At 45.8% G+C, this 17,804-nt stretch overlaps 1 protein-coding gene across 1 annotated transcript in view; it reads left to right on the top strand.

Moving 5' to 3' along the window:
- Nucleotides 1–17,804, top strand: part of LOC143788827 (protein shisa-9-like) — a 1,202,698-nt gene that overhangs the window by 1,014,878 nt on the left and 170,016 nt on the right. The window lies entirely within an intron of this gene.

The following is a 17,804-nucleotide window of genomic DNA, read 5'->3' as shown; positions in this document are numbered from 1 at the left end:
GCCGATCCGCGGCCGATCCGCTGCGGATCCGCTGCGGATCCGCTGCGGATCCGCTGCCGATCCGCTGCCGATCCGCTGCCGATCTGCTGCCGATCCGCGGCCGATCCGCTCTGTGTGCACATGCCATAACCCTACCCCTAACCCTAACCCTACCCGTAACCCTAACCCTACCCCTAACCCTACCCCTAGTTTCAACCCTAACCCTAGTGGAAAAAGAAAAAAAAATATTTTCTTTATTTTATTATTGTCCCTACCTATGGGGGTGATAAAGGGGGGGGTTTATTTATTATTTTTTTATTTTGATCGCTGTGGTAGAACCTACCACAGCGATCAAAATGTACCTGTAACGAATCTGCCAGCCTGCAGATTCGGCGGGCGTACTGAGCATGCGCCCGCCATCTTGGAAGATGGCGGCGCCCAGGGAGAAGACGGACCGACTTCGGGAGGATCGGTAAGTATGAGGGGGTGGTGGGGGGGTGGATCGGAGCACAGGGGGGGGATCGGAGGACGGGGGGAGCGGACAGGAGCACGGGGGAGCGGGCAGGAGGACGGGGGAGCGAACAGGAGGACGGAGAGGACCGGGCCACATAACGGACGACTGGGGAGGAGATCGGGGGCGGTGGGGGGGGCCAGTACATTATTTCCAGCCATGGCAGATGCTATTGCAGCCTCGGCCATGGCTGGATTGCAATATTTCACCATTTTCATAGGTGAAATATTGCAAATTGCTCTGATTGGCTGTTGCACTTTCAACAGCCAATCAGAGCGATCGTAGCCACGTGGGGGCAAAGCCACCCCCCCTAGGCTGAAGTACAACTCCCCCTCTCCCTGCAGATCTGGTAAAATAGGAATTAACCCTTTCACCCGATCTGCAGGGATGCGATCATTCCATGACGCCGCATAGGCGTCATGGGTCGGGAAGGGGTTAAATAGGAACACCCAAGGCCTAACGAACCAGGTGGGTACCAACCTGGGGAAAGACAATCCAAGTGCCATACCGCTAGTGGCCACAAGAGGGAGCCAAAAAGTATAGTTCACAACAGCATAGGGACTGTGATTGTGCTATTGACCTGATTCCAGGCTGTAAGTTTCCTAAGGGCCGACTTTTCAACCTGTCTGTGCCTGAACATACCGCCATGCGGAGTTATGTTAAGGAGTCTTTGGAGAAAGGGCATATTCGGCCATCTTCTTCACCATTGGGAGCAGGTTTTTTTTTTTTGTTGCTAAGAAGGATGGCTCCTTGAGACCCTGTATTGATTATCGCCTCTTGAATAAGATCACGGTCAAGTTTCAATACCCTTTGCCTTTGCTTTCCGATTTGTTTGCTATGATTAAGGGGGCTAGTTGGTTTACTAAGATTGACCTTCGAGGGGCATATAATCTTGTTCGTATTAAGCAGGGTGATGAATGGAAAACTGCGTTTAAAGGGAACCTGTCACCACGTTTTTGGAAGATGGGATAAAAATAGCGTTAAATAGGGGCAGAGGTGGGCATTACATTAGTGTGTTTGTTATGCGTTTATTACCCACCTAAGTTGCCGAAATACCTTTGCAAAGTCTCCGTTTTCGCCTGTCAATCAGGCTGGTCTGGTCAAAAGGGCGTCTTGTCTTCCCCCAGATTTTGCGTAGTTTACCGTTGGTGGCGTAGTGGTGTGCGCATGCCCAAGGTCCCGAATCCTCTGCCAGGGGATTTAAAAGAGCGCGCTGTTCGTTTTCATTGGTGATCGGTGGGCGCGGCCATCTTCCTTTGGCCGCGCGTGCGCAGAAGCGGCGCTCTGCTGGCCGCGGCTTCAGGAAAATGGCCGCCGCGATATCCAGCTGCGCACGCGCGGCATCCCGCGGCCATTTTCCTGAAGCCGCGGCCAGCAGAGCGCCGCTTCTGCGCACGCGCGGCCAAAGGAAGATGGCCGCGCCCACCGATCACCAATGAAAACGAACAGCGCGCTCTTTTAAATCCCCTGGCAGAGGATTCGGGACCTTGGGCATGCGCAAACCACTACGCCACCAACGGAAAGCTACGCAAAATCTGGGGGAAGACAAGACGCCCTTTTGACCAGACCAGCCTGATTGACAGGCGAAAACGGAGACTTTGCAAAGGTATTTCGGCAACTTAGGTGGGTAATAAACGCATAACAAACACACTAATGTAACGCCCACCTCTGCCCCTATTTAACGCTATTTTTATCCCATCTTCCAAAAACGTGGTGACAGGTTCCCTTTAATACGCCCGAAGGCCATTTTGAATACCTTGTGATGCCATTCGGGCTCTCTAATGCTCCATCTGTTTTTCAGTCCTTCATGCATGATATCTTCCGGAATTATCTTGATAAATTCATGATTGTATATTTGGATGACATTTTGATTTTTTCCGATGATTGGGAGTCTCATGTGAAATAGGTCAGGATGGTATTTCAGATCCTTCGTGATAATGCTTTATTTGTGAAGGGTTCTAAGTGTCTCTTTGGAGTGCAGAAGGTTTCTTTTTTGGGCTTCATTTTTTCTCCCTCATCTATAGAGATGGATCCGGTTAAGGTTCAGGCCATTCATGATTGGATTCAGCCCACATCTGTGAAGAGCCTTCAGAAATTTTTGGGCTTTGCTAATTTTTATCGCCGTTTCATTGCTAACTTCTCCAGTGTGGTTAAACCCCTGACCGATTTGACAAAGAAAGGCGCTGATGTGACGAATTGGTCCTCTGTGGCTGTCTCTGCCTTTCAGGAGCTTAAGCGCCGATTTACTTCTGCCCCGGTGTTGCGTCAGCCGGATGTCTCTCTTCCTTTTCAGGTTGAGGTTGATGCTTCTGAGATTGGGGCAGGGGCCGTTTTGTCTCAGAGGAATTCTGATGGTTCCTTGATGAAACCATGTGCCTTCTTTTCCCGTAAGTTTTCGCCTGCTGAACGCAATTATGATGTCGGCAATCGGGAGTTGTTGGCTATGAAGTGGGCGTTTGAGGAATGGCGAAATTGGATTGAGGGAGCCAAGCACCGTATTGTGGTCTTGACCGATCATAAAAATATGATTTACCTCAAGTCTGCTAAACGGCTGAATCCTAGACAGGCTCGATGGTCCCTGTTTTTCACCCGTTTTGATTTCGTGGTCTCGTATCTTCCGGGTTCTAAGAATATTAAGGCTGATGCCCTCTCTAGGAGTTTTTTGCCTGATTCTCCTGAGGTCCTTGAACCGGTCGGCATTCTGAAGGAAGGGGTGGTCCTTTCTGCCATTTCCCCTGATTTACGACGGGTTCTTCAGGAATTTCAGGCTGACAAACCTGACCGTTGTCCAGTGGGGAAACTGATTGTTCCTGATAGATGGACTAGTAGAGTGATTTCTGAGGTTCATTGTTCTGTGTTGGCTGGCCATCCTGGTATTTTTGGTACCAGAGATTTGGTTGGTAGGTCCTTTTGGTGGCCTTCTTTGTCGCGTGATGTGCGTTCTTTTGTGCAGTCCTGTGGGACTTGTGCGCGGGCCAAGCCTTGTTGTTCCCGTGCTAGTGGGTTGCTGTTGCCTTTGCCGGTCCCTGAGAGGCCCTGGACGCATATTTCTATGGATTTTATTTCAGATCTTCCGGTTTCCCAGAGGATGTCGGTTATCTGGGTGGTTTGTGACCGGTTCTCTAAGATGGTTCATTTGGTGCCTTTGCCTAAATTGCCTTCCTCTTCTGATTTGGTTCCGTTGTTTTTTCAGCATGTGGTTCGTTTGCATGGTATTCCAGAGAATATTGTGTCTGACAGAGGTTCCCAGTTTGTTTCTAGGTTTTGTGCTAGGCTGGGCATTGATTTGTCTTTTTGTTCCGCATTTCATCCTCAGACAAATGGCCAAACCGAGCGAACTAATCAGACGTTGGAAACTTATTTGAGATGTTTTGTTTCTGCTGATCAGGATGATTGGGTGACTTTTTTGCCTTTGGCCGAGTTTGCCCTTAATAATCGGGCTAGTTCTGCTACTTTGGTTTCACCTTTTTTCTGCAATTCTGGTTTCCATCCTCGTTTTTCCTCGGGTCAGGTTGAGTCTTCTGACTGTCCTGGGGTGGATTCTGTGGTGGATAGGTTGCAGCAGATTTGGAACCATGTGGTGGACAATTTGAGGTTGTCACAGGAGAAGGCTCAGCGCTTTGCCAACCGCCGCCGCGGTGTGGGTCCCCGACTTCGTGTTGGGGATTTGGTGTGGCTGTCTTCTCGGTATGTTCCTATGAAGGTCTCCTCTCCTAAATTCAAGCCTCGCTTCATTGGTCCTTATAAGATCTTGGAAATCCTTAACCCGGTGTCTTTTCGTTTGGATCTCCCAGCATCGTTTGCCATTCATAATGTGTTCCATAGGTCTTTGTTGCGGAGGTATGTGGTACCTGTGGTTCCTTCTGTTGAGCCTCCTGCTTCGGTGCTGGTCGAGGGCGAATTGGAGTACGTGGTGGAGAAGATTTTGGATTCTCGTATCTCTAGACGGAGGCTTCAGTATTTGGTTAAGTGGAAGGGCTATGGTCAGGAGGATAATTCCTGGGTTGTCGCCTCAGATGTTCATGCGGCCAATTTGGTTCGTGCCTTCCACGCGGCTCATCCTGATCACCCTGGGGGTCTTGATGAGGGTTCGGTGACCCCTCCTCAAGGGGGGGGGTACTGTTGTGAACTCTATTTTTGGGCTCCCTCTAGTGGTCACAAGCGGTACTGTGTAGTGTTGTCTTTCTGCAGGTTGCAGCATCAGCTGGTTCGTTATCCTTGGTTGGTTTCCTATTTAGCTCACCTGGATACTCAGTTCCTTGCCTGCTATCAATGTATTCAGTGCTCTTCAGATTCCTTGTGTCTACCTTGCTCCCAGTCTCTCCAAGACAAGCTAAGTTTTTGTTTGATCATTTTTTGATTTATCAGTGTTCATTATGTTTTTAGTCCAGCTCGCTAAAATGTGATTTCCTCGCTTGCTGGTTGCTCTAGGGGACTGAGGTTCTCCCCCCACACCGTTAGTTGGTGTGGGGGTTCTTGAAATCTCAGAGTGGATATTTTGTAAGGGTTTTTTACTGACCGCATAGATTCCCTTTTCTATTTTCTGCTATCTAGTATTAGTGGGCCTCATTTGCTGAATCTGCTTTCACCTCTGTGTATGTGCCTTCCTCTTACCTCACCGTTATTATCTGTTGGGGGCTTCTATATCTTTGGGGATTATTTCTCTGGAGGCAAGAGAGGTCTTTTCTTTCTCTCTAGGGGTAGTTAGTTCCTCAGGCTGGCTCGAGACGTCTAGGATTTTTAGGCACGTTCACCGGCTACTTCTAGTGTGTTTGCATAGGTTCAGATTTGTGGTCAGTACAGTTTGCCACCTCCCTAGAGCTTGTCCTATGTTTGTTACTTAGCTGGAGTAATTTGTGATCCTCAACCACTAAGGATCATAACAGTGGTACCTGTACTGACCGCAAACCCTAAACTGACACCGCAACTAGAAGTAGCCGTGGGGTGTACCTAACGCGTCCTAGACACCTCGACACAACCGGAGGACTAAATACCCCTATAGATGGAAATGGGAATTCTATCTTGCCTCGGAGCAGAACCCCAAAGGATAGGCAGCCGCCCACAAATATTGACTGTGAGTATAAAAGGAAAGACACACGCAGGCAGAAAACAGGATTTAGCAAAAGAGGCACTTCTAGCTATATAGAAAAGGATAGGACAGAATTCTAAGCGGTCAGTATTAAAACCCTAAAAATATCCACAGCAGAAAATACAAGTATTCTACATCTAACTAAAGACATAGAATGTATATCTGCATCTCCAGAGAATCCAGCATGCCTGAAAAATCCAAACAAAGTCTAAGCTGGACAAAAACACAATGAATTTCACTGAATTGTAAAGCACACTGCATGTGTGCTACAGAGACAAAAAACAAGACACTTATCTTAGCTGAATTGACAGCAGGGCATGAGGAGCCAGACAGAGATGCAATCCCTCCAAGAACAATGGACAACTGGCAGGGACTCATGGATCCTGCACACCTAAATACCTAGTAGAGCTGCAATCAGCAGAAACACCTGCCCTGGATTACAACCCAGAGACAACTGCACTACCACCAACAACCACCGGAGGGAGCCCAAGAGCAGAATTCACAACAGTACCCCCCCTTGAAGAGGGGTCACCGAACCCTCACCAGAGCCCCCAGGCCGATCAGGACGAGCCAGATGAAAGGCACGGACCAAATCAGCAGCATGGACATTAGAGGAAAAAACCCAAGAATTATCCTCCTGGCCATAACCCTTCCATTTGACAAGGTACTGAAGCTTCCGCCTCGAAAAACGAGAATCCAAAATCTTCTCAACCACAAACTCCAACTCCCCATCAACCAACACCGGGGCAGGAGGATCAACAGCGGGAACAACGGGCACCACATATTTCCGCAATAAAGATCTATGGAAAACATTATGGATGGCAAAAGAGGCCGGAAGGGCCAAACGAAAAGACACCGGATTGATAATCCGACGAAAAAGACAAATCAATGCCCATCTTGGCACAAAAAGTCCGCCAAAACCTGGACACAAACTGGGATCCTCTATCAGACACAATATTTTCAGGAATGCCGTGCAAGCGAACCACATTCTGAAAAAATAGAGGAACCAAATCGGAGGAAGAAGGCAACTTAGGCAAGGGCACCAAATGGACCATCTTGGAAAAACGATCACACACCACCCAGATGACAGACATTTTCTGAGACACTGGAAGATCCGAAATAAAATCCATGGAAATGTGCGTCCAAGGCCTTTTCGGAACAGGCAAAGGCAAAAGCAAACCACTGGCACGAGAACAGCAAGGCTTAGCCCGAGCACAAATCCCACAAGACTGCACAAAGGAACGCACATCCCGTGACAAGGAAGGCCACCAGAAGGACCTAGCCACCAAATCTCTGGTACCAAAAATCCCAGGATGACCCGCCAACACCGAAGAATGAACCTCGGAAATAACTCTGCTGGTCCATCTATCCGGGACAAACAGTCTCTCTGATGGACAATGGTCAGGTCTATCCGCCTGAAATTTCTGCAGCACTCGTCGCAAATCTGGGGAAATGGCAGACAAAATCACTCCCTCTCTGAGAATACCAGCCGGCTCAGAAACTCCCAGAGAGTCAGGCACAAAACTCCTAGAAAGTGCATCAGCTTTCACGTTCTTCGAACCAGGCAGGTATGAGACCACGAAGTTGAAACGGGAGAAAAACAACGACCAACGAGCCTGTCTAGGATTCAGGCGCTTGGCAGATTCAAGGTAAATCAGATTTTTGTCATCAGTCAAGACCACCACACGATGTTTAGCTCCTTCGAGCCAATGTCGCCACTCCTCAAATGCCCACTTCATAGCCAACAACTCCCGATTACCAACATCATAATTCCGCTCGGCAGGCGAAAACATTCTTGAAAAGAAAGCACATGGCTTCATCACAGAGCCATCAGAGCTTCTCTGCGACAAGACAGCCCCTGCTCCAATCTCAGAAGCATCAACCTCGACCTGGAAGGGAAGAGAGACATCTGGCTGACATAAGACTGGAGCTGAAGAAAACCGGTGCTTCAGTTCCCGAAAGGCCTCCACGGCCGCAGGAGACCAATTAGTCACATCAGAACCCTTCTTGGTCAAATCCGTCAAAGGTTTAACCACACTAGAAAAATTAGCCATGAAACGACGGTAAAAATTAGCAAAACCCAAGAACTTCTGAAGACTCTTAACAGACGTGGGCTGAGTCCAGTCATGAATAGCCTGGACCTTGACTGGGTCCATCTCCACAGTAGAAGGAGAAAAAATAAAACCCAAAAAGGAGACCTTCTGTACTCCGAAGAGGCATTTTGAGCCCTTCACAAATAAAGCATTAGCACGCAGGACCTGAAACACCATCCTGACCTGCTTCACATGGGACTCCCAATCATCAGAAAAGACCAAAATGTCATCCAAATAAACAATCATAAATTTATCCAGATATTCTCGGAAGATGTCATGCATGAAGGACTGAAACACAGAAGGAGCATTAGAGAGTCCAAAAGGCATCACTAAGTACTCAAAATGGCCTTCGGGCGTATTAAATGCTGTTTTCCATTCATCTCCCTGCTTAATGCGCACAAGGTTATACGCACCACGGAGATCTATCTTGGTGAACCAACTGGCACCCTTGATCCGAGCAAACAAATCAGACAATAGTGGCAAAGGATACTGAAATTTGACTGTAATTTTATTCAGAAGACGATAATCTATACAAGGTCTCAAAGAACCGTCCTTCTTGGCCACAAAAAAAAATCCTGCACCAAGAGGGGAAGAGGATGGGCGAATATGTCCCTTCTCCAAAGACTCCTTTATATAACTCCGCATCGCGGCATGCTCTGGTATAGACAAATTAAAAAGTCGTCCCTTAGGGAATTTACTGCCAGGAATTAAATTTATAGCACAGTCACAATCCCTATGAGGGGGCAGGGCACTGGACCTGGGCTCATCAAATACATCCTGGTAGTCAGACAAAAACTCAGGGACCTCAGAAGGAGTGGAAGAAGCAATAGACACCAACGGAGTATCGCCATGAATTCCCTGACAACCCCAACTTGACACAGACATAGCTTTCCAATCTAAAACTGGATTATGAGCTTGCAGCCATGGCAGACCCAAAACGACAACATCATGCAAATTATGCAGAACGAGAAAGCGAATCACCTCCTGATGTACGGGAGTCATGCACATGGTCATTTGCGTCCAATACTGAGGCTTATTCTCAGCCAATGGCGTAGCATCAATTCCCCTCAGAGGAATAGGAAATTCCAAAGGCTCCAGGACAAAACCACAGTGCCTGGCAAACGACAAATCCATCAGATTCAGGGCAGCACCCGAATCCACAAAAGCCATAACCGGGTAGGACGACAAAGAACAAATCAAAGTAACAGACAAAATAAATTTAGGCTGTATAGTACCAATGGTGACAGGTTTAGCGATTTTTTTTTAAGCGTTTAGAGCATGCTGAGATAACATGAGTAGAATCACCACAGTAAAAGCACAACCCATTTTGACGTCTATGACTTTGTCGCTCAATTCTGGTCAGAGTTCGGTCACATTGCATAGACTCAGGTCTCTGTCCAGAAAATACCGCCAAAGGATGAGCAGATTTGCGCTCCCGCAAACGCCGATCAACCTGAATGGCTAAAGCCATAGAATCACTCAGACTTGTAGGGGTGGGAAACCCCACCATAACATTCTTAACGGCCTCAGAAAGACCTTCTCTGAAATTTGCAGCCAGGGCACACTCATTCCATTGAGTAAGCACCGACCATTTCCGAAATTTTTGACAATACACCTCTGCTTCATCCTGACCTTGAGAGATGGCCAGCAACGCTTTTTCTGCCTGATTCTCAAGATTAGGCTCCTCATAAAGCAGTCCAAGAGCCAGAAAAAATGCATCTACATTAAGCAATGCAGGATCTCCTGGCGCCAGAGAGAAAGCCCAATCTTGAGGGTCGCCACGCAACAAGGAGATAACAATTTTAACTTGCTGAGCGGAATCACCAGAGGAACGAGGTCTCAGAGATAGAAATAACTTACAATTATTCTTAAAATTTTGAAACCTAGATCTATCTCCAGAAAACAACTCAGGAATGGGTATCTTTGGTTCTGACATAGGGCTACGAATAACAAAATCCTGAATACTTTGCACCCGTGCAGTAAGATGATCCACACTAGAAGTCAGAATCTGAACATTCATGTCTGCAGCTGAGCTCAAAACCACCCAGAGTTCAAGGGGATGAAAGAAGCTAAACAGACTGCAGCAAAGGAAAAGCGGGAGGAAAAAAAAAATGTACTCGGGTCTTCTTTTTATCCCACTTCTGCGATGCATTAAACACTTTTTGGCCTGCTATACTGTTATGATCCTTAGTGGTTGAGGATCACAAATTACTCCAGCTAAGCAACAAACATAGGACAACCTCTAGGGAGGTGGCAAACTGGACTGACCGCAAATCTGAACCTATCCAAACACACTAGAAGTAGCCGGTGAACGTGCCTAAAAATCCTAGACGTCTCGAGCCAGCCTGAGGAACTAACTACCCCTAGAGAGAAAGAAAAGACCTCTCTTGCCTCCAGAGAAATAATCCCCAAAGATATAGAAGCCCCCAACTGATAATAACGGTGAGGTAAGAGGAAGGCACATACACAGAGGTGAAAGCAGATTCAGCAAATGAGGCCCACTAATACTAGATAGCAGAAAATAGAAAAGGGAATCTATGCGGTCAGTAAAAAACCCTTACAAAATATCCACTCTGAGATTTCAAGAACCCCCACACCAACTAACGGTGTGGGGGGAGAACCTCAGTCCCCTAGAGCAACCAGCAAGCGAGGAAATCACATTTTAGCGAGCTGGACTAAAAACATAATGAACACTGATAATCAAAAAATGATCAAACAAAAACTTAGCTTGTCTTGGAGAGACTGGGAGCAAGGTAGACACAAGGAATCTGAAGAGCACTGAATATATTGATAGCAGGCAAGGAACTGAGTATCCAGGTGAGCTAAATAGGAAACCAACCAAGGATAATTAACGAACCAGCTGATGCTGCAACCTGCAGAAAGACAACACTACACAGCACCGCTTGTGACCACTAGAGGGAGCCCAAAAATAGAGTTCACAACATACCACCTACTCCAGAGAAAGTCTCATGCTACTCCAGGGTCACCGGATCATAACCGGGTCCTTGCGTGGAGTAGGTTGTGTGCGAGAGTGTAAGCTTTGAGGTTAAAAAGATGATGATGTCTCCCCACCATATAGTGGTGGATACTGTGGATTATCAGTCTGAGCTGTTGATTTCTGTCTTCCCTCTTCTGCTTGATCATGTACCTCCATGTCATGTTCATCTTTTTCTTCATTATTGTTTTTATAGACTGCATTGATTAATGGAGCTATAGTGGATTCTGGACAGGATGTAGCATAAGGTATTCAATCTACATAGATAGTTAGATAGAAAGTAGGGCTATTTGGGTTGGTCATCTGACAGTCAGAACAAGTCTCACAATATTCTGCGTTTGACAGCTGGCACATGTCCAGTCATCGGGAATGTATGTAGGCGGTATCAATGACTGTAATGCAGATGTTGCAACTGACACATTTTCTGTAGGCGCCTGCTTGGCATAAAATTCAGTAACCTTGTCATATTCCTCTCTGCATGCCTGTCTTCTAACTTCCTTTACCATCTTATAAAATGCTTCAGGTCGCTGTAAGACCTCATAATACCTGAGGCTGGGACGCTGCTCTCTACTTATTAACACATTCTTCCATACCTTCTTATCTAATCCTCCTCCCTTTGGGATCGGAGAGTTCTTCTTAACATGCATTTTCTTTCCTCGCTTCCCTATGGGTCTTGTCTGTGTTATGCGTGTTGACTGACTACTCCCACCCATTCTATCATCTGAATTCTGAGTGCGTCTGAGGGACATGTGTGTCTATCTCTTGAGACAAGTTCCCACGGGTTTTGAACAGTTGGATATGTGACTGTGGAAGGTGTAGGTACTCCTTATGTCCAAGGAAAGGGGCCTTCAGTGATATTGTGATGTATAGTTATTTTGACCACAGTGATCTAGGAAGCTAGCTAACAATTACCACCAGTACCACCAGGGTATTTAACAATTCTTGTATACCCAGAAACTGCGTAGTCTAAAAATACCAGATAAATTGCTAGAATATCTGCTTCCACAACACTTTCGTTTTAATAAAAATCATTTCAAAACTGTCTCACAGAAAAATACAGTGACGTTAGTAAAACATTAACTAAAGAGTAACAATGGACTTCGGATCTCACACTATCAGAGATATCTGTACAAGTGAAAGCAATTACCATTCAAGGAATTTTCTTCCTACATTAATACGTTGTAACAACTAGCTTTACAATTCTAAAGTATGAAAAACAAAGCCGGTTAACTAATTCTCTAATCTCATAACATATATATACAGAACTAATTCAAAACTTTAACCATATGCTAGTACGCCTCCTGCCAGCAAATCATACACCATATGAACAGTCAGCTGAAACTGGCACTGATGTCAGATACTGCGAATCCCTGACAACAAAACACTTCACAATTTATCTGTCTATATGCCAGCCTGATCTGTAGAGATGAAAAGTCTACACCTGGGCAAAACACACTTTAAGAAGACAGGGAGAGAGCAATCACTCAGTTACATCAATACAGTAATTGTAATTACCTTTCCACCCTTATAGAATAAAACCTATGAACTTATGCTGCAGCCAAAACACCATCACCTTAGCCAGGTGATCTCCGGTGGGCATTCGCAAGAAGTCTCCAACCACTTAGAGGTTGTAAAATCACTCAGAGTAATCAAGCTCCTACTCCCACTCAACCACTGGGAGAGACTCAGTTCAAACTTCTGCAACCATCGGTCAAGCTGAGAGCAGGACTGGAACCAGAGTGACAGTGAGTTTGCTCAGTACGTCTCCCTATCTTTTTCAGGCTGGCTGAGGTAGCAATCGCATATGCAAACAAATAAAACAGCAAAGCAGAGAGGCAAAAACAGATAAGGCAGACAATTAAGGAAATTGTGACCAGGGTGCGTTTTTGGTGCTAGGACTTGTCAGATCGGTCACTATGTCCGAGCCTGACAGCCGACTGACCTTTATCTCAGTGCGGAAACACTGGAGGGTTATAGGAAAGATGAATGATTTTCTTACCTAGTAGGAGGTGCACTTCTCCACCCTCGAGTGGTCCGTTCTAAGATTGGAGGTCTTCTTCGCGGCTGGTCAGGTCCAAACTTTCGTCCTAGCCCCATGTTGGGCGCCAAATGTTAGGGCACACTAGATGCGTGTGTTCTCATCTTAATTGTCTGCTGCCAAATTTGATGTGAGGTTTTACTGCCGGAGAAATCAGGATACAAATGCAAGCAATTGTGTCTCAAAAGATTTCTGATCTTTATTGGTCAAACCCCAATTTTTATAAGAGAAATCGGGCGGTCTTAGTACATTACATCATGGGTTTTTCCAACTTAATAATTATTGCAAGTCACTATTGATCTAACATGTTTTATGTTATTATCTTTATTACTATAGGACCATTATTCTAATGATTATTGCTTTTAGTCTATTTCTGTACCGTTATCACCCTAATGGCCTGCTTTAGGTCAGGCCAACATCTGTCTATGCACGTATTCTACTGTTCTTTGGTTTATGGGGGGATCAATTTCCCTGTGTGCAGGTACATTCACTCTTGATAAGGCTAGGTGAATTATACAGCCTCTTAAAGTCCATCGGGACATTGGCGTATCTTGGTACATCCTGGTACAGAATAATAAACAGAATTAAGTCTTATGACAGTGAATCAGAAAACCTTAAAATTACATGAATCTAATATTAAGCAAAGTGTCCATATAAGTTTGATTTAAGTATATCTTCATATGCCATACATTCTCTCCTTAACAATCTGAGGAGGTAAATGAGGAGGTTATTTTACACCGTCCACAATGAGCGATGCATCCTCAGCAACAACTGTGCCTCTGACCAGCATTGTCTGCGGGTCTGCAGCTCGCAGGGGTGGCAAGGGTTGCCAAGCCTGGGCTTTTTTTGACACTGTAAAGGATGAGCCAACTCAGGTAATCTGCCAACTTTGCAAAAAAAAACAGACAAGGAAAAAATGGCAATAATTTGACTTCTACATTTATGAACCTTCAAATGCGCAATCAACATGCTTTAGTGTGGAAATCCCACTGCACAAAAATTCAAACCAGTGGACATCAACCACCATCCACCACCCCATCAATCGCATCTGCTGCTTCTTCCTCCTCTGTTACCGTGCCAACTTTTGAGACACCTGTCTTTGACTCAGGTTCTTTACCCAATTGAGCCACGCTGACTGAGAGGCCGCCTTCAGCTATAATGGAAGCGGACATTTCTGTTGTTTTTGATAGATCTCAGAGAACTATCACAATTCAGGTTTCCCAATCCACAGTAACATTTCCGCCTGCACCTCTCTCACGGTCCAGCAGTTTGTCTCATTCACTGTACTTAGCTCTCTCACAGCACTGCACCCATCCCACAGTTCCGCAGTTGTGGTCACGGAAAAGATTGTTTCCTCCTACACATGACAAAGCTAAGAGGTTGAACTCCACCATCTCCAATTTGTTGGCCACGGAAATGCTGCCTTTCTGCCTGGTGGATACTCACAGTTTCGACAGCTGATGGCTGTCACAGTCCCCCAGTACCAATTACCCAGTCACCGTTACTTTTCTAAGAAAGCTGTGCCTGCGCTACACCAGCATGTAGCAGACAACATAACACATTCCTTGACAAAATCTCTGTCTGCCAGGGTGCATTTCACCACAGACACTTGAATGAGTAAGCATGGCCAAGGGTGTTACATCTCGCTGACTGGGCACTGGGTGACTCTGGTGGCTATGGGGACAGGCGCTGCTCCACAAGTCTTGGAATCCCCAAGGCTTGCAGGCCAAACCTCTACATTTAACACTTCCTTCACAGCTTCTGCCTCCACTATCTCCTTTAGGGCCTCCACCTGTACCCACAGCCTTTGCGTTCGCGAGACACGTGTTCCAACAGTGCATAGCAAACCCCCACCATCTCTGTACTGCGCAGCCTGGGATCACCGCAATCAGGCAGTCTTAAAATTGATATGCCTTGGAGATCACAGTCATGCAGCTGAAGAGTTGTGGACAGCTCTCCAGGCTGAATTTGATCAATAAATATATCCAAAATGAAAACAAGTATCCAAGATACAAAATATCACATATATAAACTTTATTAGGTAATAATTAAAAAGAACATGATTGTATAACAAAAATTAAAAATCATGCATGACATGATGAAAGAACAGTAGACATAAAAACACGAAGATGATAAAGTGAGGGGGCAAGGTACGCTGCCCAGCCAGCAAAAATATTTAATTGTAGAAATCCATCCGATATTAAATAACCAAAGTAGCAATGGTAGTGCTGCCTGCAAAATATGCATTCAATTGCTACCCATATGTATATAAATATATATATATATATATATATATATATATATCAAAAAATGAAAGTGTATAGTGCATAGTGTATAATATAACTGATATATTATATATAATATAAGGTTATATTATGCACTAGGCAATATGCACTCTAATTTTTTGATATATATATATATGTAGCAGTAGGCCTCCGAGACTGTCAGGCCTCCACTTCCTTGGACTCAACTACCCGTGTTACTTAAATTGTTCTGACAATGGTAGTCTAGAAAACTGATATTGGAATGATGGAAACACTGCTCAAAAGACACAGCAACATCATGGGGATCGCCCCTGGAAACATTTCTGACTCGTAGGTCACAGCTGTAAGCAACGTTGTCAGAGTTTCACGCCATTTTTATAGGTGCACCCAAAACATACAAAAATGAAACCAAAATGGAATTTGCTGGGAAATATGTCAAGGTACATAATTTCCAAGGTAACGAGTTGTATGTAAGGCAAAATAATTAACCCCAGACCAAAATGTTCCTCCACCACTTGGGCTATGTTCACATGCAGCGTTTTTGATGCGTTTTTCAACTTTAACATTGCTTTCAACCAATACAAATGCATTCACTGGGAAATGTCATTGTAAGATTAACAACCCTAGCTAGCCATGTGGTTTGTGATCATAAGCAGACACATCTTGTTTCATTTATGAAGGAGGTACTCTAAAGACACACAGCCTACTTTTAGAGAGGCATCAGGCAGCATTAATATTCTCAAAGGGCCATTATTAAACAGTGGGTCTCCTATGCTGTTATTGCCTGTGCAGTGAGTGGCTGGGCTGCCAAGAATTATGACGCACCCAATACCCATTTCACGAGAGGTACAGGAGGGCTTCCTTAAAAAATGTTGCATTGAATGCAAGTCCTGCCCTGCTATCAAGTTATATGCACCCCAAGAATCCTTTGAACACAGGTACTGGATGGCCACAGGAAAACCCACTTCACATTCTTCAGTTGTCCTGCCATACTGTTTTCTTATGTATTGACTGCAAGGCCTGCCCTGCTACCTAGTCATATGCACCCCAATAAGTCTTTGAACCCAGGTACTGGATGGCCACAGGAAAACCTACTTCACATTCTTCAGTTGGTCCTGCCATACTGTTTTCTTATATATTATCTGCAATGCCTGCCCTGCTACCGTCATATGCACCCCAATAAGCCTTTGAACCCAGGTACTGGATGGCCACAGGTAAAACCCACTTCACATTCTTCAGTTGGTCCTGCCATACTGTTTTCTTATGTATTGACTGCAAGGCCTGCCCTGCTACCCAGTCATATGTTCCCCAATAAGCCTTTGAACCCAGGTACTGGATGGCCACAGGAAAACCCACTTCACATTCTTCAGTTGGTCCTGCCATACTGTTCTCGTATGTATTGACTGCAAGGCCTGCCCTACTGTTTCCTTATGCATTGAGTGCAAGGGCCGCCTTGACCCAAATTTGCATGCACCCCAATTCCCCTTGGAAGAAACATGGAGGAGGGCCTCATAAAAAAAATCTGTCCCATTACAAAGGAGCGGGTCTCCTAGACTAGTGTAATGTCCATACACTAAGTGTATGTGCTGACAAACATTTCCCCATGGGGGGTACATTTAAAAAAAAAGTTTAATGGGGATCATAGACAACTTGCCAAAAAGTTGACTGTAGCAGCACGGAATACGTGAACCCTGGTGATCTAGTGGTGGAAAATGATGAGAGGTGGAGGAAGGCCTTATTAAAAACTAGTCCCAATTTAAAGGAGCGGGTCTCCTAGAATTGTAATGCCCATACACTAAGTGTATGGGCTGACAAACATTTCCCCATGGGGGTACATTTTTAAGAAAGCTGCTATGGGGATCAAAGACACCCTTGCCAAAAAATTGACTGTCTGTGGCAGCACGGAACACGTGAACTCTGGTGATCTAGTGGTGAAGAATGAATAGACATTGATGAAGGCCTCATTAAAAACTGGTCCCAAATTAAAGAAGCGGGTCTCCTAGACTTGTAATGCCCATATGGAGCACCCCCAGTAGGGCTATGGGGTACTAGGAGCCGGGCCCTTCAGTTCTCGTTGGGGATGTCATGGTGGCTGACCCGGTCTGTGGCCCTAGGGACGTTCATTGTTAATGGGGGAAAGGTCTTTAAAGGGATAATGTTTGTGACTCCACCTTTGGTATTTGGTCAGGGTGACCGATGCTGCTTAGGGGGCCGCTGGGGTGATGTTGTGGCAGCTAGATGGTATACCTTACCACAGGTGAAGTGTTTCCCCAGGGTTTCCCAGAGTGTAGATGGTAGATGGTGGATGGTGTGAAGCGCAGTGAAGAACGAGGACACAAGGTTGCAGTCTCTTTACCTTTTTACTGATGGCTTCAGCATCCACAGTCCAGGGTACAGACCACAGGGTAGGCAGAGTCCGATCTGTCTGAAGGCAAATCCAGAGTCACTTTATCCAGGTGGAAATCAGTATTCTGCCTCTAGCGCCTGAGTGTTGTGTTCCTGCTGAGCTTCTCGGTAAGGTCCTCACAACTGATGTTGGCGTTCTAGGTGTTATGTCTCTTTCTCTCTGTCCCCCTGATGGATAGGATAGGACAAACCCATATGACTGATAGCCTGAGGCTTTTTACAGGGACTCTATCATGCCCCGGCCCCCACAGTTGCTACCATGCCTCCTGGGTATAAGGTCGGGCAACTAATATGGAACTAGCTGTCCTGCCGGTCTCTGGAGCCAGGCTTGGAGACGATGACTCCCTCGGTGTTCCGGCTACCAGATCCTGCGCCTCAGAAAGGAGACAGTCTTTTACAGGGCAGAACTCCTTCTGGTTTCCTCTCCTT

This window comes from Ranitomeya variabilis, chromosome 8 (assembly GCF_051348905.1).
Source record: "Ranitomeya variabilis isolate aRanVar5 chromosome 8, aRanVar5.hap1, whole genome shotgun sequence".
Taxonomy (NCBI): Eukaryota; Metazoa; Chordata; class Amphibia; order Anura; family Dendrobatidae; genus Ranitomeya; species Ranitomeya variabilis.
The sequence above is the reverse complement of the archived record's forward strand: the minus strand, read 5'-3'. Positions and strand labels throughout refer to the sequence as shown.